This window comes from Polypterus senegalus, chromosome 1 (assembly GCF_016835505.1).
Source record: "Polypterus senegalus isolate Bchr_013 chromosome 1, ASM1683550v1, whole genome shotgun sequence".
Taxonomy (NCBI): Eukaryota; Metazoa; Chordata; class Cladistia; order Polypteriformes; family Polypteridae; genus Polypterus; species Polypterus senegalus.
In genome coordinates this window covers 141765992-141793658 of record NC_053154.1, presented here as the reverse complement: position 1 = coordinate 141793658, position 27667 = coordinate 141765992, and the positions used below count along the sequence as shown (strand labels likewise).

General features: G+C 36.2%; 1 long non-coding RNA gene across 2 annotated transcripts; it reads left to right on the top strand.

The window, feature by feature from the left end:
- The first annotated feature begins 14035 nt into the window (after positions 1 to 14035).
- Positions 14036 to 27040, top strand: LOC120532924. 2 transcript variants are annotated; one of them, XR_005634409.1, is made up of 4 exons: positions 14036 to 14600; positions 22106 to 22274; positions 22404 to 22598; positions 26088 to 27040. It is a non-coding gene; the product is annotated as an uncharacterized LOC120532924 (long non-coding RNA). The 2 variants fall into 2 exon arrangements; XR_005634410.1 differs by lacking the exon at positions 22106 to 22274 and having other exon boundaries at positions 14037 to 14600.
- Positions 27041 to 27667: the final 627 nt, after the last annotated feature.

The window sequence follows — 27667 nt, the reverse complement described above, 5'->3', positions numbered from 1 at the left end:
TTACCTACTACTCTGCCACTCCCGACTTCCTCATATAATACCACAGCTCCTCTCAAGGCACCCTGTCATAAGTCCACAAAGATGCAATGCAACTCCTTCTGGCTTTCTCTAAACTTCTCTATCAAAATCCTCAGAGCAAACATTGCATCTGTGGTGCTCTTTCTTGGTATGAAACCATACTGTTGCTCACTAATCATTACCTCACTTTTAAACCTAGCTTCCATTACTCTTTCCCATAACTTATTGCTGTGGTTCATCAATTTTATTCCCATGTAGTTACTGCAGTCCTGCACATCCCCCTTATTCTTAAATATCAGCACCAGTACACTTCTTCTCCACTCCTCAGGCATCCTCTCACTTTCCAAGATTCCATTAAACAATCTGGTTAAAAACTCCACTGCCACCTCTCCTAAACACCTCCATGCTTCCATAGGTATGTCATCTGGACCAACGGCCTTTCCATTTTTCATCCTCTTCATAGCTGTCCTCCTTGCTAATCTGTTGCACTTCCAGATTCACTATCTCCACATCATCCAACCTCTTCTCTCTCCCATTTTCTTCATTCATCAGTCTCTCAAATTATTCTTTCCATCTGCTCAGCTCACTCTCCTCACTTGTGAGTATGTTTCCATCTTTATCCTTTATCATCCTAACCTGCTGCATATCTTTCCCAGCTCGGTCCCTCTGTCTAGCCAATTGGTACAGGTCCTTTTCTCCCTCCTTAGTGTCCAACCTCTCATACAACTCATTATATGCCTTTTCTTTAGCCTCTCTCTTCACCTTGCACCTTATCTCCTTGTACTGTTGTCTATTTTCTGCATCTCTCTGACTATCCCACTTATTCTTTGCCATCCTCTTCCTCTGTATACTCCCCTGTATTTCCTAATTCCACTACCAGCTTTACCTTTCCTCCTTCCTCTTTCCAGCTGTCACGCCAAGCACCCTTCTTGCTGTCACCCTTACTACATCTGCTGTAGTTTCCCAGCTGTCTGGTAACTCTTCACTGCAACCCAGTGCCTGTCTCACCTCCTCCCTAAACTCAACATTGCAGTCTTCCTTTTTCAATTTCCACTATTTGATCCTTGGCTCTGCCCTCACTCTCTTCCTCTTCTTGATCTCCAGCGTCATCCTACAGACCACCATCCTATGCTGCTTAACTACACTTTCCCCTGCCACCACTTTGCAGTCTTCAATTTCCTTCAGAGGAACTCTTCTGCGTAGGATGTAATCTACCTGTGTGCATCTTCCTCCACTCTTGTATGTCACCCTATGTTCCTCCCTCTTCTTAAAATACGTATTCACCACAGCCAAGTCCATCTTTTTGGCAAAATCCACTATCCTCTGACCTTCTTCATTCCTCTCCTTGACACCATACCTACCCACCACTTCCTCGTCTCCACTGTTCCCTTCCCCAACATGCCCATTGAAATCCACTCTAATCACCACTTTCTGTCCCTTGGGTGCACTGTCCATCACTTCATCCAACTCACTCCAAAAAACTTTTTTTCTCACCAATTGCAAACCCAACTTGCAGTGCATATGCATTAACAACATTCATCATCACACCTCCAATTTCCAGCTTCATAATCATTACTCTGCCTGACACTCTTTTCACCTCCAAAACACTCTTGACATACTGTTCCTTCAGAATAACTCCTAGCCCATTTTTCCTCCCCTCCACACCATGATAGAACAATTTGAATCCACCTCCAATCTACCCAGCCTTACTCCCCTTCCATTTAGTCTCTTGCACAAACAATATATCAGCCTTCCTTCTTTCCATCATATCAGCTAACTCTCTCCCCTTACCAGTCATACTGCCAACATTCAAAGTTCCTACCCTCAGTTACACTCTCTTTACTTTCCTCCTCTCCTCCTGCCTCCGGGCACGTCTCCCCATCTCTTTCTCTCCTTCTTCGGCCAACAGTAGCCCAATTTATGCCAGCACCCTGTTGGCTAACAGTACTGGTGGTGGTCGTTGTTAACCCGGGGCTCGACTGATCCGGTTGGAAATTTGTATTGTTGTCTGCATATTGATTTGGCAAAATTTTACACCGGATGCCCTTCCTGATTTAACCCTCCCCATTTATCCATGCTTGGGACCGGCACAAAGAAACACACTGGTTTGTGCATCCCCTCCTGAAGCAAAAAGGATTCAGTAAGAACTGTACTGCTCTGCTGATAATATACTTCTTGTTAGTGACATGAAATAAAAAATGAAAGCTTTTAACATCACAGTACATTAAAGTCTGTTCATCCTTCCATTTTTTGAATCTATTTTACCATTACAGTGTCACTTTGAGTGACAGTCTATTCCAATAAATGAAATTCAAGAAGTAACCCAGGAGGGGATTGCTAGTCCACTGCAGGGTATGCTCTTTTAGTGCATACACAATCGTCTGCCTGGGTAGTGGACCTTTATTTCACTATACTGAAATTTTTTAATGTATGGCTCCACCAACTGAAATTGTTTGAATACTCATGCATTGCCTGTTTAAAGTTTGGGTATATCTTCATTTTTTATACATTTTACAGATGCACACTCTAGTTACATATAAATCACCTCATTAATATTAATTTTCACTTCTTTTATGTATGGGAGAGTATATGTCTAATTCTCTTTATACCGGTATAATTTCCTTTCCCTGTGCTATGCTACAATAAGATTCAATGAAATTCAGTTAATGCTGTCAGACACAGAAGCAAATATTTTACTTATAATTTAGCATAGGGTTTAAAGATCTTGATCTAATGATTGCAGATCCCAGTTAATTAAATGCAAGTCTTTAAAGCCTTTTAGGAGCTAAACTGTAATAAATCAGCACTGTCTGACAATACAAATTTGCAAGATAATATCTATCTGAAACTCGATCAAAGATAAATCTACAACTCTTATGTAAAAGCTTTAGGTAATTATGCTTGTCCATATAAATTTTGCAGTGGTCTGTGGGTTTCTTTTCAATCAATTTATTTTATTATTATGTAAATCAGATAAGTAGGGGAGTTTTTTTTTTTTTTTTTTGACTGCAGATCAGGTAAAGTAATAACATGGCAAATGGAAAACAATTTGTACATTTTATCCATGTTACAAATTCTGCTCACCTTACTTGTTCTTTAAGGTAAAGATGAAGAGTCCCAATATCAGTGAGCATTTAAAGAGTTATAATTACTTAAAGCTATATTGGTATTCACATTCATTGACAATTACGGAAAAGAGACTTTGCAAAATAGCAGGTAAATAGAGTAAACTCAGCAGCAGAGATGAGGCACCTGCAAATATGTTAATGATTCTCACTTTACTTTCAAAATTATATCAGGAAAACAGTCATAATAATGTGCATTTCTGAATTCCAGGAGATTGGGCTCTTACACGTTGTTAACATCCTTTTAAAAAACCCAGCTTTTCACTTGCAGTATTACGGAATGTTAAAGCATTCTAAAAATGTGCTCTTTCCTCATCATCTCTGGCATTTTGGGCTGCATTTGAATTTCAGAGAAATGAAGCCTATAAATCATCAGCTTCTATAAGAATTATGAATTGTCAAATGTAAGTCCAGCTGTGGGAAAGAGCAAGCTGACACAGGATTTAGATTTATTTGCCCCAACTAACCAAATGCACATCTACTGCTCTTCATTTTTTGCTGACATCTTGGACTCAGTTTTGATATTCTAGTTTACTGATTATATTCATAACACAGAGTAGCTTGGTGGTTTCTTCATTATAGTAGCTGCATTAATGAATCCAGTGTATTGGGTTTATTTTTTGCCATGGTTGTCTACTAAAAGGAGTTTGCATGTTTTCCCTGTGTCTCTGTTGATTTTCCAAGTTCCCTAGTTTTCTTAAACATGTGTGTTAGAGGTTAATTGCAAATTCTAAAATGGCTCTTTGTGGGTGTGTGCATGAATTGGCCATTGCATGAATGGGTGTCTCATCCTGGGTTGGTCTCATTGTAACTCACAGGTAGGGGTATGAATACAGTATAGGTAAAAGGTAAATTTATCAAAATGTTCAGAGTCAAGTAAAATCAAAGTTCACCTGATTTATCAGTAGGCACTGATTTCTTTTGACCTGGCTTGGTTTTCTGGCCTCGGCCTGGATTTAGGTAACATCTCTACTGAGCTTGGCTGCACACTCTATTACAGGGGTTCTCAAACTCGGTCCTGGGGGACCCCTGTGGCTGCAGGTTTTTGTTCCAACCAGCTACTGTTTTAAACTGGACTTCTGGGCTAATTAAGTGAACTGTTGTTTCCCAGATTTCATGTTTTGGGAACAATATACAAATTAGAAAACTAAGTTTGGTAAAAAAAAAAAAACAAAAAGTATTGAAATGTACTAAGCAGTTATATGTATTTTTTTCTTTTTAACAGTATTGTCATCTTGATTATCATTATACTTTTCTAGGTGTTTTAATTGTTTAATTAATCCGTTATTTACTACTTTGTGGGGCTGACACTAAAGTAGTTGCAGCCTTTCACGATTGAGTGTTATTTGCTTGGGTTTCTGCTCTGCTTGTTTTTAATTGTCATTATTAAGATTCAATGAAGGGAGCAAACTGCACAGAGAAAGGACGAAATATAATAAAAAGAGAGTTAAGCATTTAAATCCACAGCAAAAACAGAAATATTTCTAAGTTTCTTATAAATGTAAAAGTCATGCTGCAGTGCTTTTCTGAATGTAGAATAAAAGATAAATAATACCATCTAATTAAATGAGATCAGTGCTATCAGGTGTTGTCACTGATTAGGAATCTGGTTGGAACAAAAACCTGCAGCCACAGGGGTCCCCCAGGACCGAGTTTGAGAACCTGTGCTCTATTAACATTCAAAAGTGTCTTCTCTGCCACAAATGGCTTCCATCCCCTTGAGCTCAATCACAGTTTCTTAAGTTCTTATTTGGCATTAAATAGATGGAGTAGATAAAAGGATGAAGCATGTATAATATATCCAAAATTATTACAAGAAATGTTTAAACCACAATCTTCTCAGAGTCCATGAAAGAACCTTTCAAGGATGGAGCATTATTTCAGTCTAGGAAATACACAAACATATCTACAAGAACTCTTTTTGATAAGATTGGTGGGCTGGTGTGCATTTTGTGAGTCTCATACCCAACCGGTCATTAGTGATTAATAGAGATGGATGGCTCTTTCAGATTCTTTGGGGTACAGATCTTGAGTGACTCTCACTCATAATATGGAAAGCACACCGGGAGAGGCAGAGAACAATTTTCACACCAGGATTCTTCTCACTCTTTTACATTGTATTGTTGTTCTTTGCTCTGTATTGTAGTAGCCATTGTATGTACCTTGAGTCTGTGCTTCCCCTTTCCCATACCTACTATTGCAACATTTTTATTTTAATCAATTTAATGAGTGGCACTTGAACAAGGATTCTGTTGTATTTGTGAAATACAGCAAATACAACTGAAAATGAAACTGACGTAAGTCTCCCTATGAGAAGGAAATTGCATTTATTTGTTGAGTGAACATAAAAGACATAAAAACCGCAGTTCAAAAATAAAGCCACAAGTGGATTCATGATGTGATGGTCACCAGGGGGTGGCCATTATACCCGATGAGATGATTAATATTTCCTTAATGCTTGTTGCCTCATGAATACAGTGAATTATGGGTCAACATATTGAACACTTGCTGTTATCAAGGCTAGGTCATAGTGGTGTCCAATAGCAATAACAGTAATCATGCATACATCTCCACGATTCATTTAATAAACCTAGGCAGTAACGCCTTCCAAAATCCCATTACTTAGTGGGGATGATAGATAGAAAACTTACTGTGTCAATGGTGTAGTACTGCACATTTATTTTTGAATCCTGAAAATGAAATTATACCTTTAAATAACAGTTTATTAGTTTAAATACAAATGGCATTTGTATTTAAAAAGAAATTCCACCAGCAACAAATATTTTCTTAATACTAAAATAAAGTCACCATTTTTGTATTATATATTTTTACATACAAGCGATTCAACCAAAACTAGCATAGCAGTACAACTGGATACTTTGGGCTTTCTCCTAGCTTGCTGTGAAGATTTAAGGCAGCTTGAACCTGCACAGTGCCTCTCCCGATGAGCATTCCTATACTTTTTTGGGAGGTTCCCAAACAAGTGAACAATCCACATTTCTGTACCTTACTATGCCAAAGAACACAACTCGGGATGGCATCAACAGGCCCTAAAGGCAGGACTTTGTAGGTCTCGCCAGTCACCAACAAAACCTCTTTATGCTCCCATTTCTAGGAAGAATTATGATGGCAGTGCCTTGCAGTTGATCAGTCAGATCTGTGGTGGGTTAGGAGATAAGTCCTGTAATTGTGACGTACTGTAAAACAGCAGCTCCCATTCATTAGGTGCCCGTGTGTAATAAACCACCAAAAAAAGAGGCAGCTGCAGTGTGCAGAGCCAAACAAGGCCACTCTTTCTTTGAGGCCCAAACTTTCTAATTTGCTGCTGGGCAGACAGTCTCTCTGAAATTCTTTGTGATTATACAGTCATGCCCCCAAATTCCAACAGGGGTTTGTTTTTGAGGTTTCTGGGGCCAAAACAGTTTCGCTTTGAATGGATATTGTATAAAAAAGTCTTTTTGAAAAGAGAAAGAATGAGGTGCAACCCCAAGCTGTTGGTTCTATTAACTGTACCTGCTTCCTACTTATGAAGTATCCACATCCATGTTGTCTTAATGCTAAGACCTGTACAACCATATGTAGATGCTTCAGATATTTTTTTGTCAAAAATATTTTTTTTATGATGGACTGTGTTGGTAATAGATCCCTTTCTTTCCAATTCATGTTTGGTTTATCCTTTGTTTAGCCCATGATATAGTATTTTGCTTTGTTCCTTTATTGTGTTTAGGTTCTGAGATGCCTTTTGGAAATTAAACATGTTCAGCTCATGTTCTAAGTGTACAGAAGAATTTTTCACTGCTTCAAAGGTAAGTTGGTTTAACAACACTTAATTTACCCTATAGGTGTACAATATGTCTTGAAGTTGTATTTTACACCCACTGCTGCAGGGTATAATCTATCACACTATGACACCTAATAGGAAAATCTCGGGCTTTGAGAAGTTAATGGAGGGATGGATTTACATTAAGAATAAAAAAGTGTAGGTAATTAGACAGAGGATGCAAATACTGACCCCTCCCAACACTGTGTAGTAGGTTCTTCTGAATCAGTACTACATATCAAAGTAATCAATCATTTTAAGTATACTATTTATCATAAAACATCAACCTACTTTATTCAGAAGAGTAAAAAGCTTCATAAAACATGGCAAATTTAAGATGCAATATGTTTTCACTATTATCTTCATTGCTTTCAGCTGAAAGTGTGATCCTTTTGCACTTGATAAGGAGTACTGTTGTTTTGGGGTATATTAGATCTGAATGTAACTCTAATAAAACAATCAAAGATTTAAATTGTTGTGCATATCTAAAAGAAAAAAACATATGTGATCTTAATTGTCAATATCTTCTAGAAGTGACAGGACCCTTGGAAATTGTAACTGCTGGGACTTCAATCACTGAAACCTAAGCATTTTCCACCCATTTGTATGAATTATTTATTATATAGAGCAAGACCAAGAAAGAAAGAATATATGATAGCTATTTATGGTTAAAAAATAGCAAACCATTAATTTTAATATTATATCTTAAGGCACATATCTGAATTCAAATAAACTTTCATGAAATTCTTAGTAAGAAAGCTTCCATTTCTGCTGATTTAGCAAAAGTTAAAAATCAGGTTGTTTTTGAGCCAGCCTGCCTTATGACATTTCTTATTACAAATATGCTACCAACAAAACCTCATTGGTGAATACTTCCCCATTGGAAAGATGTCAGCTTTAAATTAAAGACATTCTGGGCGTTTTTCCTCTTGCCTATCAAAGTAATTCAGTATTATTATCGTTGTTATTCATTTGTGATCTGTTTCAGAATCGTTTTAAGATAAGTTATATCTAAAACAATTGCATTTGAAAATGATTCCTTTCTAACATTCATCAATCATCTGGATAACAGAATGTCATTCGTGCATCATCGGTCACAAAATGGGAACCAGCTCTGGATGGGAGGCCAGTCCGTTACAGGTCACAATGGCCCTCATTTCCCATGCCAAATTAAACGCGTCTGTTAACTAAAGGCTGTGAGCTGAAACTACCGGTAAAGCCCCGTCAAAAGAATAGACAACACTCAATATCCGTAAGCAACTGATGATAAGCAACCCTGTTCTAGATTTTTTTAAATCTTTTTTTTAAAGTTTAATACAAATACACACTTGTTTTCGATGCCGTAGTGCCTCATGCACATTCTGATTGCACTATTATTCTCAAATCAGACGCTTTACCCCTATACTGCATGTGAATCAATAACACAAACTTAGACCTGCAAAGCGACAGTTACTCAAATAATAGCCTATATCCCTGTCATACAAGAAAGAAAGAAAGAAAGAAAGAAGCCAAGTTACGAGATGTACTGTATATAACTTAATACTTTGCACTCAGAAAAATACACCGTCCGGTTTTTCTTTAAGCTTACAGGTACGTAAAACCTTTGGATACACATCCATTAATAAACCTGCTTTTTCGAATGCAAGATCTCATGGAAAAGAATCCTGTCGTGGTAGTATATGTTATGAAGAAAAAAAGATGGAAAACGCTCTGGCTGCGATGCCCTTTCAGACATACGTAACGGGCCAGCCACCCACTACTTTGGAAAACACCATGCAGAAGACACCAGTCTAGTCGCTTGGAGGTAACTACACTAACAGCTGCTATCCTTTGTTAGACTTTTAGCAATTCTTAATAAAAATTGCAATATCTTAGACGTGTTCTCCATCTAAACTAGGCTTTACTTTCAAGGTACTCTGTCTGTGCTCAAGCACCCGAAAAACGTGTGTATACGTGTGTTTGTTAGTGCGCCCTGGCGTCCTACACTTTATTCCTAATTCTGTCTGAGTTGGATAAACGGGCTTCAAAATGGACGGATTTACTAATATTACAATATTACTACTACTACTAAATAATAATAATAATAATTCCTTTTTAGACCCCGATTTTACATGGTATATCGGTGTAAAGGACATCATTAAATTATTTTATTGGCTATTTTGAGAAGGTTACACAAAACGTTTCACTTCTTCCCCGGTTAAGCACTGACTATTTGACGCTTTTTAATGCGGATATTACTTGACACTGGTTTTCAAAAAGCATTTTTTCTTTTACAACTCGTCATCTATCTATCTATCTATCTATCTATCTATCTATCTATCTATCTATCTATCTATCTATCTATCTATCTATCTATCTACATTAGTAGAGGAGACTGAACGGGTGTTGCATTGTGACATTTTCTTAAATTCATACGCACATTACATTAACAAAGAACAAGTCTGCCCAAACAAGCCTGAGCCTCCAAGCTTCAAAAAACACGCACGGGTTCACGGGCTGTCACATTGACACACACTCACGCACACACCCCATGCTGTACCCTCATTGTTTTCTCTACACAGAGGCAGAATACTGTAAATTCCAGAGTCCCTTTCACTGCGGACGCAAGTGTCACGAGGTTTTGCATGCAGTGGAGTGGAAGAAAATCCGACAGTTCTGGAGTTCTTGCAGGTGCTAACGCTTCACAGAGACCTTTCAGAGCGGCACATCTGCAGATGTCACGTGCCATTGTGCGGCGGGAGGAGCGCAGTTTGGTTTACTTGTTTGTCGGACTGACTAACTCTTCTGTGTTAAAGCTGCATAAAACGGTCAGAACTCGAATTGACTTTGACGACCCCGGAGCAAGAGAAGAGAATTTGATTGTTTGTATGATAATCATTACCCACCAGATAAGTGGGATTTTGACAGTATCCAATGATAGATATTATTGTATAATTGCCCCACTTTTCTTATAAGCCTAAAAACTGAAAATAATAGTTTGATTGTTTGACTGATAACATTTTAAAATAGTTATGATGTGCATTACAAGTTCTATTGCAACCAATGCATTAATTTCAGCTAGTGCTTGCCAGGATGATCTCATACTTAAAAGGTACATAAACTTAAAAGTTTCTGATCTCTTTACACATTATGCACTAATGTTTTTATAAATGACTGTCAATTGGACTGTTATGAATAAGAGTATGGCTTATTTTCAGTTTAAGTCTGGTAGCTGTGACTGTCACTTATATTCATTATTTTGTGATGTTTTAGTGGAAATTTACAGATTCATCTATTTCCTGAAACTACATTTACTGCTACATGTTTAGTCCTATTCTGGTAGCACTGGAAGTTAGGCTGAAGCAGCATTAAATTTACAGACTATCATATATTTACAAGGAAGAAAATGGGCCAACAGCAAACTAAGTCATATACCTATAGAATAGATGGGTGTCACAGTGGTTAGTGTTGCTGTCCCATTAGTCGTGTACCTTGTGTTCAAACTCCATGCCTGGTCATTGTCTGCCTAGAGCCCGAGTGTCCTCCTTTTAATGTCATATCTCATATTGCCAGTTTGATCGGTGACTCTAAATTGGCCTGGTATAAGTGAGTTTTGGTGTAGCAGTGAATGTGTTATATGGCAAACTGGCACCCCATCTGAGTTTGGTCCTTGCTTGCTCCCAAGATCTGACAACCCTGAATTGGACTAAGCAGGTTTAGAAATGGATGAATAAACACATTTAGTTGTTTTTCCCTAATTAATAATAATACTTGCCATATTTACAAGCACAAAAACATTTGCCATATGTTAAACGCAGGGTAATAATAATATTAATTTCAGATCAGGCATGCTTGGAAACCAGATCTGAGTTTTACTTTGCATACTAAAAACACTTTTTATTTTACAAAGGACACATACAGTTTATTCATCCTCTTTTTCTCTTTGAAAAGTAAAGTGAACAGATATTTCACCATGTCACTTGGGTGGCATCACTCATCTGTTAAATTAAAGAATGGAAGGGAGTGGTGAACTATTTGCCACTTACAGTCTTACTTACTTATTTGACTGATGCTTTTATCCAAGGCAACTAACAACATTTATGATACAATTGGTTACATTTCTTTTGTTTTTTTTAATTGAAGCACAGGAAAATCAAGTGACTTGCTCAGGGTTACACAGCAGCCATTGCAGGATTTGAACCTACAATTTTAGGATTTGAAATCCAAAGTTTTAACCACTACACCATACTGCCTACCTTTATTCATACTCCAGTAGTCACGGACTATAGTCAGGATCTAATCCAGGATGGATTACACAAATTTGAGTCTTTATAGAAAATCTATAAAAATTCTGGTAGAAAATCCACAATATACATAATGTAGCAGCCATGTGTTGTCCAGTCATTTTATATCGAACTGTTAATTCCAGGTGGCATGGTGGTGCAGTGGGTAGCGCTGCTGCCTTGCAGTTATGAGACCCTGGTTCGCTTCCCGGGTCCTCCCTGCTTGGAGTTTGTATGTTCTCCCCGTATCTGAATGGGTTTCCTCCGGTTGCTCCAGTTTCCTCCCAAAGACATGCAGGTTAGGTGCATTGGCGATCCTAAATTGTCCCGTGTATGTGCCCTGCGGTGGGCTGGCACCCTGCCCGGGGTTTATTTCCTGCCTTGCGCCCTGTGTTGGCTGGGATTGGCTCCAGCAGACCCTGTGACCCTGTAGTTAGGATATAGCGGGTTGGATAATGGATGGATTATTCACTTTTCGCAGAAAATCTTTCCTAAAATGAAATGACATTGAGGAACAGACAAGACTATTAATTCTCTTTATATCCCTATTAATGTAATATTATTTTAAATACATTTGTATTGCTAAGAGTATTTTGTCATAAACTCTGATACAAAGCATTTGAAAGTTGTTAGCACAAGTCTTAAATATGATTACAATTAGGCCATGGTTGACTCATCACATTATCCACCTATTAGGCCAGTAAAACACTTTAAAAGTGTCACTCAATTGCTTGATTTGTCTTAACTGTGAGGATTCACGGCTTGCTGTTCATTCATTTGCAAACAGATGAAACCGTCTCTCTGATCTAAGACTATAGCTAAAACTTTTGAAGAGAACTGGTCTTTAACATCAAAGTGGCGTATCAGTTGCAACTCACACAGAGTGCATGCGAATATTCAGTTGAGATTTGAGGGTATTCAAAGTGCTGCATTCAACTAGGTAGTGTGGTTACATATATTTGCACTTCTCTGTGATGCACTGGTGTCCTGTCCAGATATTGTTCCTGTCTTGTGTCTGCTGCTTGCTAGAATAGGCCTTGGCTTCCTTATGTCTATGCTTAGTTAAAGCTGGTCTGACAATGGATGGATGGATGGATGGATAACTATATATATAATTGCATTATTAATAAAAAATTTAATTAATTATTTATTAATTGCATATTAATTGCATTGGACCCCCCCCACCCGTCTCCAATGAAGAGCCAATCTTAAAGTAACAGCTACCAACAGTTTTACTCATACCTTTGATGATATGCCAAAACTGAAAATGTTCAAGCCTTTCATTCTTTCTTGAAGAAAGTGTTCTAGGTTCCACTTTTAGGGAAATTGTTACAATGTACATTATAAAAAAATAATAACTGTAAATAAAAAACACACTAAATTATTTATATAAAATAGGTAAAAATGATAGCGGAGTTTAAAGAGGGCAAAGGGGAATGATGGTGAGGCTGGCAAGCTGCCAGAGTGTGTTTTATTTAAAAAAAATATTGTGAAAAAAAGATGAGGTTTAGAAACTAGAGTTAATGTTAGTGCAAATTCTGTAACATCTCATCTTTTGTGAAGGTTGTGCACAAGAAAGAAGTAATTTAGGTAACTGGTTATCATGTCATCTAACTTCTCTTTTATTTTTTTCAGGATAAGTGTTGGTCTACCAGAAGGGGCGCAGTTAAGTATAATGAAAGTAACATCTGATTTTTTTTAATCAATGATGAATTGTATTAGTTTCTTTGGCAGGTCACAGTGGCACAGTCCATACAATGGTTACAATTGTTTTTTTAATGGCATATTGGGGACTGGATTAATTCCTGAGTGGAGTGCATTTTGTGTGGAGTTTGCTTGTTTTCATCTTGTTCACACAGATTCAGTTTAAAAGTTCTGCCCAAAAATGTCTTGATAAATCACCTTCCATTTTGAAAAAACCTAGAGTCTCATACCATCCAGTATCATTTTTTTGTGCTCTTTACTTTCAAAAAGACTTTGTTTCTTTGAGATTGAGTATTGAAAAGTTTTTTTTTATATATATATATAAATAATTAAATATTTTCATTAAATGTATTTATGGTGCACCATGGAGGCACAGTGGTCAGTATTGCTGCCTCACAGCTTCAGGAAACAAGCTCATTCTCAGCTTTGACAATGCCTCTGTGGAGATTTTACATTTTTCCCTTGTGTATGTCATTATTTTTTGTGTACACCATTGTCTTTGCACATCCTTGAAAAGTGTGTGTTTCATTCATTAGTGCCTGTAAATTGCTCTGGAGTAAATAATTGTGGATGTGGATGTAAGAATATACCTGGAGATGGAGTGGCCTTCTGTATAGCACTGATTACTGCCTTGTTCCCAGTGCCGCTGGGTCAGTCCCACACTCCTCACAACTCTGTAATCAAAAAAGGATCCTAAGAAATGAACAAATGAATTATTTAAACAAGGAAAAGAAAACTATTAAAGAGTCACAGGGTGACATATTAATACAGATTTTGAAATGGATGCCAACTGTATCATCTCCAGACAGAGGAGCAGCTTCAGCAACAGACTGCTGTCACTGTCCGGCTCCACTGACAGACTGAGGAGATTGTTCCTCGATCTCCCATACTATGTGACTCTTCAACTCCACCCACGGGGGTAAACGTTAACACTATACAAGATTATAAACTGTTATACCTGCCTCACACTCTCCACCGCATGCATTTTTTTTTTAACTTGCACTGCACTTTTATTGCTCTTTAATTAATATTATTTTTATCAGTATGCTGCGGGAGTATGTGAATTTCCCCTTGGGGATTAATAAAGTTATCTATCTATCTATCTATCTATCTATCTATCTATCTATCTATCTATCTATCTATCTATCTATCTATCTATCTATCTATTAGTGATGTAGCAGCAAAAAGAGTGGTTTAAAAAGCATGCTATTAATTCTTGTAAAATTACAATTCAGGCACCAGGTCACGCAGGTCATGAGGCATAGAGATGTAAATGCTGTGTTTTTGAGAAAAAAGGTAAGCAGACAATGAAAGATCATATGGTTCACACAAGACATCTTTGACTAAATTCCAGTCATCATTCTTTTAGAGTGAATACGGCAACTAGATAGATAGATGGATACATAGAAAGCAGGAAGATACATAGAAAGCAGGGAAATTAAAAAACATAAATTCAATTCAACTTCAAATTATTACAGATATTTTCAATTACATATAATAATTTTAATGAGTTTTAATCTTACATAATACAATTTATAATATATTCTATTTATTTTATTTTGTTTACAGGTGCGTGTTGCATTAAACTGAAGTTCATAGGACTCATGCAGTTGTAAAGGATGGCAAAGGAATTTTTTGAAGTTGTGTTAAAGTTCTTCTTGCTGTTCTCTGGTTAGTAAATGAAAACAAAATTACTTTCACCATTGGGTTTAACCTGAAAAGTAAACACCGAAGTAATGTTTTTTAGCCCAAATAAATAATAATTTCAGTTTTCCTGATCATGTTCAATATCCATGTTGTAGAGACAACCACCTGCATTCCTTTTTACGAAATATGATCAGAGTAGTCATTTTCATATTTGTGACTTTTTAAATGTATTTGTGTTCTAAAGTGGATTAGTTATGTCAAATATTAAGTAATAAACCATAGTCTTTTCATGTGGCTCCAGAAACAGGTGCTCATTTAGGATAGTTTGTAAGTAATGTGTCAAAAGAGAAGAAGAACAAGAAAGGGAATCCTACGTGGTGAAAGTTTTCTCCAGCTGTGCTGTGGTTTCTCTTAATTTACAAAACAAGTGTCAGAAAGAGTGCTTTGCTCTCACAACTTGCCCCGTCCAAAAAAGAGAGAGAGAAAGAAAAAAAACTGTCTGTGATTCGCTGTGCAAGGCTCAGCATGAACCACCGGAGGAGTGGTCCTTGCACCGGCCCTTTGTAAGCATGTAGGGAGGCAGTGTGCGTTGGAACCCTGCCGGGAAGGAAGCACAGCTACCCCCTCCTCTTCCAGCCAACCAGACAAAAGCCCATTACATGGTTGCAAATCACCCCACTGCTGTTATTTTATTTTCTACACCCTGCAGGAAGATTATTTCCTATTTGTGAAATATTTTAAGCCACCCAGGTCCTTATGCTCAGCTGCAGCGGTCATTCGCTTCAGTACCCCATGCCGACTTATTCTTGGTACCAAAGAAGGGTCTTCATTTTTTAGACACATTTACTTTGATGCCCAAATAGCACTAGAGCAAAGACTAATACATCTTCACTTTCCATAGTTTCCAACTATTCATCTCCATGTATCTCCATCGATAAAAACAATTCTAGTTTTCAATTTGAACAGAGTGAGAGGTGTTAAGATTACATAAAACTTTTCTTAAATACTATATTGCAATATATGAGTACAATAATACAGATACCTTAATTGCTAGACTAAAGTCAATATATTTTACTAAGTGTAACCAATAGTCATATTTTATGTCAAATTCTCCGAAAGTAAGCTTCAGGTAAATATAACAATTTTCTCACTTGATGTCTTTGCTCATAATACTTAGAAAATAAATAAAACATCAAAGATAAGTAGTAGTAATAATTGTAAGGAGTCAGTAACACAAGACAGAAAAAGAGAAACAGAAGTTACATTTTACAGCTTCTGCCAAACAGATGCAGGGACCTGCGTTTCATTTCTTGCCCTGTCACCGTCTATGTGGAGTCTGCACAGGTGGATTATTTTAGTTTTTCCGCTTTCTTCCTATTTCTAAATACATGTTTCTAAATTGGCTTAGTGTGAACAACTATGAGAGAGTGAGTTCTGCAACAGACCTTGAACTGAAAAAACAGATACATTAAATTGTTGAATGAATGGAAATATCATATTTATTTATTCATTTGACTTTTTGGTTAACCTGCTTTTAAAATGTTTCTATTCATTCAATTTAGAACAAGGCAAAAATACACTGGGAAATTACCTTTTTGGGAATTAAAGTGGAATAATCAAAAATGTACAGAAATTGATGATTGAATGCATCACACACCTCAAAGATATCTTTATCCTTCTTTAATTTTGATTTTTACTTTTTCAATATTTTATATATAGATCAAGTATTTCTTTCATGAAAAAAAAGGAATTTTAATGTTTTTATACCCTAGAGCATATTTTGAGCATTTTTAGAAAGATCCGTGTCCATCAGTATGTGTGTCTGTGGCAAAAATTGCATGGATACAAATGGAAACAAATGGACTAATTCTTATGAACCTATGTAGAAAACTTGAACTCCTTAGTCTTAATTAATTTGGGATTACATCCATCTCTGAAAGATGAAGGCTTGCAAGTCATTATTAACAACAGCCAACCACTGATTATCCATCCATCCATTATCCAACCCGCTATATCCTGCTGGAGCCAATCCCAGCCAACACAGGGTGCAAGGCAGGAAACAAACCCTTGGAAGGGTGCCATCCCAATGCAGGGCAACCACTGATTAGAGTTTCATAAAATTTGGCATCACACTTAGGACTTAGAAAGGAAAACTTTTGTGAATTTCGAGTTCAATCCAAAATGTAAGCTTTGAGATTGTACAGTTCACCATTTTTTAATGTTGTCACAGCAGCTAAACCCTTATTACAAAGAAACACTGATGACCTTTTACACCTTTATTAAAATAATACAGTGTCTTTAAAGTGGATCAAAATCTTAAAAATAAACTTAATCAATATTACATTTTGTGTAGATATTGGTTACTTAACTCTGTATGGTATACCTATGTTATAAATATGAAGAAGGCCACCAAATTTTGGGCTTTTTCCATTTAAACTCCTATTTCACTTGTCTCATTACAAAAGGCAACGGTATTTGATGCTATTCCCACTTGATTTTGTTCTTGTTCACTTATTTTCATAGCTTATTTAAACTCAGTATGTTTACTACATTCTTTACAGTCATGAATTGTTTGATCTGTTTCCATCAAAGCAACAAATTCTGCTATCATATGTATTTTGTATGAGTTATGGCTAAACTTGAATACCTTGGTGTCAAACGACAAAACATAACAAAGAGCAAAATACATTTTTATTCCACTGTGTCCACATATCAAAATAATTCAACATCTTTAGACATTCAGAGATTCAAGAATGCAAATGAAGACACTTTTCAGACTTTAACAATCTAGGGTATAGCAATAAGACTGCTTCAACACTCAGTTCACACGCTAGTGAAGATTTCTCCCGCAGTGAATGTATTAGTGTGGCTTAAGCTTCAGGACTGTGAAAGTTAATATAAAAACATAGTTTCTTTCATTGTGTTGATGTTTAACTGACTGCATCATCAATGGGCTTCCTAATATTCACTCCTGCCTGGTGTTTTAAAGGGGTACACACATGTTTAAAATGGAGTTGCCCAAAGAGATATGAAGTCTGCATATTTAAGTCCAGGTATGACTATTTGTAATTCTATAGATTCACTTGTGTCCAGCAGAGGGCACAGAAGGGTTCAAATGTCATGGCGGCAGAACTTTATGTAAAGATGTCAGCCTGAAGTACTGCCTAGAAACTTCATCAAGTTACACCCCTGAAGAAGAGTTTCGCAGAGCCTTAATGAGGAAAACTGCTGTAGCACTGGTTTACAAACAGCACCACCATATGACTGTTTCTATGTAGTGCCAGTATGGGCAATGCCATTCATGGCAGTGGCAGTAGGTCAAAGATGACTGTCTTCAGACATCTTAAGGGAAATTAAAGGTGAGCAAGTTAAAGTATATCCAGAATAGATTGAATTAAGACTGAGATGGGTAGCTGCCAATGGATCAGCACACATAACCTGGGAACTGAGGATAATCGCACCATGCTTTTCAAAGGGAAGTTCTCTGGATGACCATGGCTGCCCACAGAGGAGCCTGACCTCACTGATGACATACGTGGAGGATGAGCTTTCTGGATTGTGTTCAGCCCGAAGTCATCTTACTCATATGGGCTTTTATTTCATTGAAAAATCAGTTTTGTGAACACTTATTAATTACTTAAAGTGCAACTTCAATATGTATCTGAAATATAAGTGGCCATCGAGCACTGCCTTTCACTAACGTGTAAGTGTTATCTGATAAAATGTAAATATAGGAAAGAAAATCAAATATTATGTTTGCAAGCCCATTTAAAGCATAAACCACTGTGATATAATAATTATTGATTGTATTTGCTGTACATTACACATGTGGCCAGAGTACTATTGTTCACAGGTCTGTCATTTTCTATAATGAGTATAATATACAACTTTGTAGGGTGAGATACTGTATGCATAACGATAAAGGTGCTTTTCCTTTACAGATGAGCATATTCCATATATTTAAAAAATGTGTTTGTTTCAAACAGACCTTAAAAATTTCTGAAAGAAGCAAAAACAAAACAAGCAGTTTTGGTCCATTGAACCGGAGTGACAGATTTTACTGCCTGTGGCTGAGGAAAGGTGAATTTAGATTTTGGGAGGTTTATAGAGGTATTTACAAGGTGTTTAAGCAAGTAATTAGTAGCCAGAACCAGGCTGCAGGATTTTTTCCACTGGTCTCCTCAAAGTGAGGATATGTAATGAACAGAAGGGCATGATATTCCAGGGGTGACTGACTCAGAACAATGAGACCAAACATTACGAAGTCCAACATTCACAATGGTTACCAGAAATACCCTCGTCTTTCCTTCTCCTGTTGCCGGTGAAAAAAGGAAGCTAATGCATCTCTATTTCTGGTGATCCATCAGACATAAATAAATGATAGATTAATAGTAATCTGTAAAGCCTAAAAATAGGGTTCAGTTTTTTAGTTCAATTGGAAAAGCATCTACTTGTTTTTAAAAGGACATTAAAAACAGCAACCCCTGAAGTCGTTAAGAAGTAGAAATATCTTAAAATAAATGTCATTTTGAAAGAAAAAAAAACGCGTTTTCAGCAGTAACTGTTAAATTTGGAATTCAAATGCAATTAAAATACAATTACAGCTTGAATAAGAAGAAAAAAAAATCATTGTTGTGATTATAGGACTTCAAATATTTTTGTATTAATTCAGATATTATATATGACATCTGTAAAAATGAGCAAAATCAGTTTTTTATCATTATTAAGAACTTTGTGCCACTTTCATATATGAAAATGTGCTACATAAATAAATGTTGTTGTTCTTATTTCCATCAATGAAAGTGGCTATACTATTTTAATCACAGCTTTTCTTGTACAATCTCTTTTATTTTATTCTTTAGCCTGTTCTGATTTATTCAGAGATCAGAATAGGGCAGTGGTATCATGTTTAAAGTAGTGGAGCAGTAAACACAAAGTCACAGACTTATTTCCTACGTGGTGCCATTATGCCTTTTAGACAGGGTGTGTTAACCTATAAAATAGTTAACCGTATAAATGAAAGAGAAATCATGTTATATAAAGCTAATATGATATAATTGATTTACTTTTATTCACCATGTGCAGTTCAGTACCAATGTAATTTTGATCTAAATGTCAGTTTCATTGTAAACTTTATGATTGTTTATAAGCTAAACAGTGGCATAGGGCATTATCTGTTCATTACTCAATAAGGAAAGCACCATACAAACATTTTAAGAATTCTACTTGCTATGTTCATTTTCTGAAAAAAATAATTTTCAAGTGTAAATGGATGCCAGGTAGGGATTGCCAGTGAAGGCAAAAAAGAGTTTCGAGAGTACATGAAATAACGCCAGGGGATAATAAAGCATATGTTTACAGAGAGTGGAACCTCCAGGAGTACAGAAATAGAAGCAGAGCAATGGGAGAAATTGAATAATTTAATAGGAAAGCTCCAGTGTAACAGCTGAAGGAGGAAAACCCCTTAAGGTATATGTGGCCACTACTATTATGGTAGCTAAGTGAGCATAGGGGAATTTCTAGGACAATCGTGTTAGGAGCTTAACAGACCTCTAACACACTCGAAGTTTGAAAGTGAATATCTTAAAGGTTTGACTGATGGAAGAATAGAGAGAAAGACAGAGAGAGATGTGTGGAAAGCATGGAACATGTGAGGAAACAGAAGTGCTTATTTGTGGTACTTCAAGATGGACAAGTATGAAAAACACCCTATCAGACAGAAGGAGGATCACCAACTGTCATAGTAGCTCCAGAGACACAGCAAGGTTTTCTTTCTGTTTATTTTCTACTTGACTAGTCCTTCCCTTCCTTTCCTTTATTTTGTTTGTAAAATGCACTGCTTTTTAATAACTTTGGCCTTATTAATGTTTACTCTGGGTTCAAAAATGTCTTGAGAGCATCCCTTATTTTCCCCACAAGTCATAAAGCCCAGAAGTGTTTAACACATTGTACCTCACATAACCTTATTCAATGAATACTAGTATTTCATAAACTACTGCTTATTGTTAAACACAAGTTGGGATGACCAATCCTCAGATTTTACTTCCCGCATGTTATGGAAGTTCCCTTTTCTCCTGATCTGAAGTGAGTAAGGGCTTTAAATGATATTTTATGGGCCTAATCATTAAAGTGCATTTACCAACATAAATGGCCATGACTGAAAGTTCTCTTGATCAAATTAAATTATTTTTCTGTTTTGTTCTTCTGAGACCAACTGTGAGAAGTCTCCTGATTTCTGGTAGGTTGACAAATGGAATAGTTATCAATGACAAGTGAAAGATGTAAAAAATATAATAATGATAATCCTTAGTTTAAAAAACATTTCTTTCAAACTGAAATCTAACTTTAGCAAACTACCTAAATTACATATTTTCAATATATTTTCATTTTGTTAAATTTTAAGTAAAATTAATTTGCTACATTCCACCCAAGCTTGTTTCTTGCTTTGTGTTCAGCCCAGGATGAGATAAAGTGGTTTTGATAATGGTTAAGTTAATATGTTGAATTCCAATGTAAAATTTTGGTCATGCTATCATCTTGTCAACATAATCAAAAATGAACAAGTTATTATTTATGTGGTAATTTTATATAGCAAAGATAAGTCCAGTTCCATTCTCATTAAATATTCTACTCAACCACTTGTCTAGATCTTGGTTCAGTTGAGCCTGGATTACTGCAACTCCCGGAGGTCAAGGCCCTCTATAACTGCTACCCAATGAGTCCAAGTCATTCAGAATGTTTCCATTGCCTGTTGTGCTCTGCTGTTTTCTACATTCATATTACTTCACTGTTGTACACTTACCACCAGCAAGAACCAGGCTACAAATTCACCCTACTCTACAGTTCCTTATATGGCTGAGTGCTGCACTTAACTTTCTATATGTCTCTCTTTGACGCCACAATTCTGACTCAGATAGCCTTTTCTGTAATATTCTCTACAAACTGAAAAAGGATTACGTGTTCACATGTTCCACAAGCTGCTCCCAATTTTTGACATTGAAGCATCCCTTTATGACCCTCCTCTTTAGGCAGCACTTTGGGGTTGCTTAAGCTTTGTATCTTTCAGCTTTACTGTGGGTTTCTAATAACTTTTTTCTACTATGTCTGCCCTATAACTATCGAGTTATTGCTTACAGGTTACTCCTTTGCAATTATTTGCTACCCACAATATAATGCTTTCCATACTCTATTAAAAAAGGTTTACTCAACTGACTATTCATTTTGCATTGCCATTCCAAGTGCTCTACGTTATTATTTATGTTTGCTTATTTTTATGCCTTTTTATAGTATATGGCTGAATAAAAAATAATGTCAAGGAGCTAAACTGCAGGAACATCCATTCAACAGCTGCTGTGCACACACAAGATTTTATAAGCGGTTGTGAACAGCCTTTTAGTAGGTAATATGTAATAGCGTCTGGCAGAACACCTCACAGTGTTTATTATAACACTATACATAATGGGAAAGGTACAGAACAATGTTAATTAAACTCTGGATGAATGAAGGCAAATCCCGTTTTTCTTTTGTAGCTGCAAACAAGGGATTAGAGGTCACATTGGAAAACAAAAGAAGGGCAGACTTAGAAGAGAAAGTAGGAAGCATTTCTTTATACAAAAGGTCACTAATCTATTCAAGGTCTATCGGATCATGTTGTTAATACCAAAACACTGCTTTCTTCTAAAAGAATGAGCCTGTAAGGTCAGTATTGCATAAGTGAAAAGACTTGCTTTCTAATGTTACTGTTTGATTTTTTTTTTCTTTTTTAGTTTCTTTGTGAAAATGTATAGAATATTGACATGTGTGCTTTTTTTCATTTTCTCTCTAAAGAGTTGCAGCTACAAGATCAGGCTGGTGACATTTTATTGGAAAAAACCTGAGACCTCATATCGAAGAAGCAGTGAGACTGTAGTGCTTAAATAGTTGGTCTGAGACCAACACCTGCAGGTTCAGATTGCACTTTGTAGTTCATTTTGAGCACATCTCTTAAATTTATTGGATTTCTGCAAACAATTTTGATATCAGGTACAGTAAATTGCTTGATGATTAGGCACTATATGAAATTAAGATTATGAAACTAAACTTTCTTCTTTGTTTGTGTTGCTGACCTAAAATTTACTACAATCAAAAGCACATTTAAATAAATGCAGTTTTTTGCAGATTGGAACAATACGTTTTATATACAAAAACAAAAATTAGTTTTTATATACAGATAACGTATTTCATAAGAACGTATGAAAACATTTTAGAACATTAGAAAAAAATGTGATTAGAACAGGTGATCCAGTCCAACAAGCCCACCTGTCCTGTTCTTTTAGATTCTCCAAAATAACATCAAGTTGAGATCTGAAGGATACTAAATGAGCTTCCTCATATTTGACAGAATTTAAAAAATGGTGGCAATGTTATGTTATTACAGGTCAAATTAAGGCAATATCTCAAAAGGGCCTGGCTATGAGCCCACAGTCCTAATGTAGTTCTTCCTAGCCTGTTCCTCATTATTGTTATGGACACTTGCACAAGAAAGGTTTCCTAACAGTTAGGGAGAAAAGGTAAATGACCAGGGGCCTCATGCATAAAGTCATGCGTAGAATTCACACTATGATATTAGCATAAGCGCAAAAGCGGAAATGTGCTTACGCACAAAAAAATCCAGATGCATAAATCTGTGCATTCGCCCAATTCCGCGTTCTTCTGCTACATAAATCCCGGTCAGCGTGAAAAGTAATGCATGTGCACACACATGCTGTCCCGCCCCGTCTCCTCCCAGAATTATGCCTCTTTGAATATGCAAATCAAAATAAATATCCCTTAAGCACAGCGTTCCGTGAAAAGGCAATGGCAAAAGCACGGGGGGAAATAGAAGAAGTTCAGCTAATACTGAGTGGAGGCAAGGAAAAACGTACAATTTGTTGGTTTAAACAGTGGTATAAACAACCAAAGGAAGTTGATCAAGTGACACAGAGTGTCAGAGAAACTCGAAAGCTCAAGTTCACAAAGTCACACAGTACCCGAAATAAAAAAGAAGTTGTCAGATATCAAAGTTGCCATGAAAAGGCGAGTCGTAGCCCACTGGCTGAGTGTCATATGAAAGATTGTTAGGGTACAGAGAAAAAAAATAGGCACATAGTGGGGGAAAAAAGCACAAAATGTCAACTTTAATCTCGAAATTTCCTCTTTAATCACATAGTTTATTTTGCCATTAAAGTAGAACATCATAAACTTCATCTTAAAATTGTTTAATTTACTAGTTTCTCTAATCCCATTGTAACTAAAATAGCACGTTAAATGCTTTGTTTTGTATTTGATCTTCTATGTGATCTAAGTGTGTAAATCACTACGCGCCTTCCCGGCTTTCTCTTCCTCCGACAGGACACAGAATCCATTACATTCGTAATATTACAGCTTTCTGAATAATTTAAGTACTGAGATGTATACTTGATATCATTTTCATGATGATAGGAGTTAAACCCTGTTATTAAACATGGGAACACGGTGGCGCAGTGATTGTGCACAACCTTCGATGAAATAATTTATTGCAGCAGTACTGTCTCTTTCAAACCTACTAACCCCCAATTCCTGTCCTTACTTTTCTTTCTCCAAATACCCAATCACCACACAATCAGCTCTGTAATAGATGTTAAGCCATCTGTAAGCTTAGAACGCTGATTCTTCAAAACTTTTAAGAAACATTGAAATATTTTCATAGTACATATTTAATTATTCTATCTTTTCGGTGTCACGCCAGTCCCAGCAAGCATACAGCAAGAGGCAGGAACAATCCGTGAACGGAGCGCCAGATCCTTGCTAGCGCAGCGACACCGTGTCCTCACATATTTAATTATTAACAATATAGATTATTTAAATGAAGTTAAAGTTTTATCTGTATAATATAATAAACATATTTTGCTGCATTTCATCTTAAAAATTATATCGTCATCATATGTAAATACACTCTTTATAAAGTAGCTCAGGATGTGCAATATTATAACTGTAGTGCAAGTTTACAGTGAGGTGATTGTACTAATAAGTACAAACAGTTCTACAAGGAGCACTTGATGGACTGATTGAGTGCGTTTATAGTTCTTGGGATGAAACTGTTTCTGAACCGCGAGGTCCGTACAGGAAAGGCTTTGAAGCATTTGCTGTGTAAAAGCAGTTCAATAGGCAGCATGTGCTTGATGCTGTATACCAATAATTCTCTTTCCGATCAGCTGCTCCAAGTAGTGCAGTGAGAGTAATATGGGAAAAGATGTGGCAACCCCTATCGGGAACAGCTGAAAGAAGAAAAAGAAGGTGCAGTGAGAGTAACAACACTAAAGCAGCTGTGGTATTTAGAATAGCTTGACCATTCTGTGGACCATTATATTGTTACAGGTTAATTACAATCAGATGCATTACACTAATAAACAATATGCGCTTAATTTCAGTGTATTTATAAAGCCGTGTCAGGGATGTGGATCTAAAAAAGAAAGGGTAACCACACTGGAACAGTAGCACTGTTTTGACGCTGGGTGCCGCCAGTCCGCAAAACCGAGCGCAGAACTTGTTTACGCCAGGATATGAGATACCGTGGAAATGTGCGTGGCTTTACACCAAGTTTAGGTTTATACAGCGCAATTTGAATGTGGAAATAGGCTTATGCAAAATTTTTGTGCATACGCACTGTTTATACTTGAGGCCCCAGGAGATTAAAGACTGAAATGAAGCAAGCAAAAAAATGTAGTCTTAGAGCAAATAGGAATCCAATATAAAAATGGCAGAAAGAATGTATTGTCAAATCAAGAAAAGCTAAACAAGAATTGTAGTCAATGAAACATTAAAACATTAGAAAAACTGTGATGGGAAAAGGCCATTCAGCCCAATAAATTGACTCTCATTCATTTTATTCAATTAGATTGTCCAAAATAACATTAAGTCGAGATCTGAAAGTCTGTAAAACCCCACTCTGTACGACACTACTTGGTAATATTCTTTGTGTAAAGAAAAGCTTTCTAACATTTGTGAAATATTTCCCTTAACATGCTTTCGTGCCCTCATGTTCTTGATGAAGAATTAATAGATTGGTTAATTCACTCCAGCATATAGTAATTTGGCAATTTTATTCAACTAATGTTTCTAAAACAGTGCTGTCGCATTTTGAAAGTTTACAATTTCCAGACAGATTATTAGTTAACTAGTTTAGCAAAGTAGTTTAGTTTGCAAACAGGTGTTTTCTAATATGAACATGAATTGTAGTGTTCATCAGATTCCTGTGTCCTTGATTCAGTATTCAAAGATGTTCAACATGTTGACTTTTAGTTTACATATGATTAAACTATAAAGATTAAAATATAATCCCTTTTAAAAATTCCTGATTGTTTTTAGGGCTTTTTTCACATTCTGATATGAAAACTAAAAATGCACACTTTATTCCTGATTTTACATCAAAAGTGCAATTGATAGCTTAACGAGAAGCATCCTAAACTGGTAAGCACTTTGACTTGAATCCTTACTTTTGTGTTTGTTGCCTAGGGTTGTCAAGTCTTCCTGATTTCAAGAATGAAACCTTTAAGATTTACCAAGACCGAATGAATGCCTCAGAATATATTTCTACTTGGAGATGAAATTTTTAAAATGAAGATGATGTACATTCACAAACCACTAAGAAGATAATATGTACTGTATATACTGCGCAGAATCCCCTTACAAGTTCAAGATTTTGATGGAAGACGTAGGACATGCCCAGTTTTTGTGAATGCGCTAAGTGAGCTGAAACAGTATTAATCTATTATACAGAAGGGAGTTTGTCTTTTATTAGTGTGAAGGACAGAGTCTCACTTGGGACACAGGTCCCTTTGCACCCAGCCGTTAATGCTCAGTAATAAAAGGGCATTAGGGTTCCCATGAGGAATGTTAGTTTTAGCCTTCTTTGCTGCTCTTTATACTCCAAGAAGGAATAGCTGATAGAATTAATAAATCTAAGGTTTTTATATGGTTGACTCAAGTAACAGCACTAAAAAGATAAGCATTGCTTCTAAGCTATATTAAGTAAATAGTGTAACTATTCTACAACTTTTTCAATGAGGTGTAGAGAAAAATATTGCATAGTAATCAACTAGGATTTTATTTTAATTAGTTTGTGAATCTAAATTGAGTTCCAGATCTTTTGTGGTGGCTGATTTTTCTTTATCCCTTTGCTGAAATGAAACATTATTCATAAAATTTACAGTATGTGTAAAGTGGTTATCATGCAGTGCTTGCGAAACAGGAGAAAAATATTATTCAATATCACTTATGCATCATATTGCAATATCATAATTTGTCTATCTAATATAGTACCCTTCCCAGTCCCTTTAAGCAAGCACAAAAACAAAATAATGCATCTGTTACAAACTACCTGCAATATATCAACATTTGTTAGAAAAATGAATTGTACTGTAAAGCATTTTTGTGATAATAAAAAAATAAAAATTTACTAGAAAGTACTTTTAAATTTGGGTCTTAAAAACTGAAGAACAAAAATTAATCTGCCTTCTTTTTGTTGTGTGTTATTTTGAATAATACTCACAGTCAAAAGTCATTTCCAAACTTATTTTCCATTCATTCTATGTTTTCAAGAACAGTTTTAATTTGTTTCCAAGGCCATATGCTGATTTGCCTGAGTCGCTATGTGCAATGTTATTACAACAAAGCTTTCCAGAGCTGTAAAGAACAATATTCTTTTTCTTATTATGTTACATTTATTAGATGCATTGTTCTCATTTAAATTTTATGTTGTTTTTGGCTTTTCTGTTCTCTGTGTCATTCTTTTAGACTTGTTTTAGTGAACACTGAAAGAGGTAAAATATAAATGTAAAGGTAAAATATAAATTATATTAATCATAGTCCTCCTGTTAACCATTTAGCATAAAGCTTTAGGAATTGCTTATGTGCAAATCTATATTGGCCTCCTTTACAGTATATGTGACACCCAATACCAAAAAATAATCTGAGATAAAGTTTTAATTATTATAAACACCCCCAACCATGTTTTGATTTTGCTCTTGCTTATTTTGGCGACATTGGCCTCCAAGTAGGAAGCAGTCCTAGATGTGACATCAGTCTGTTCCAAG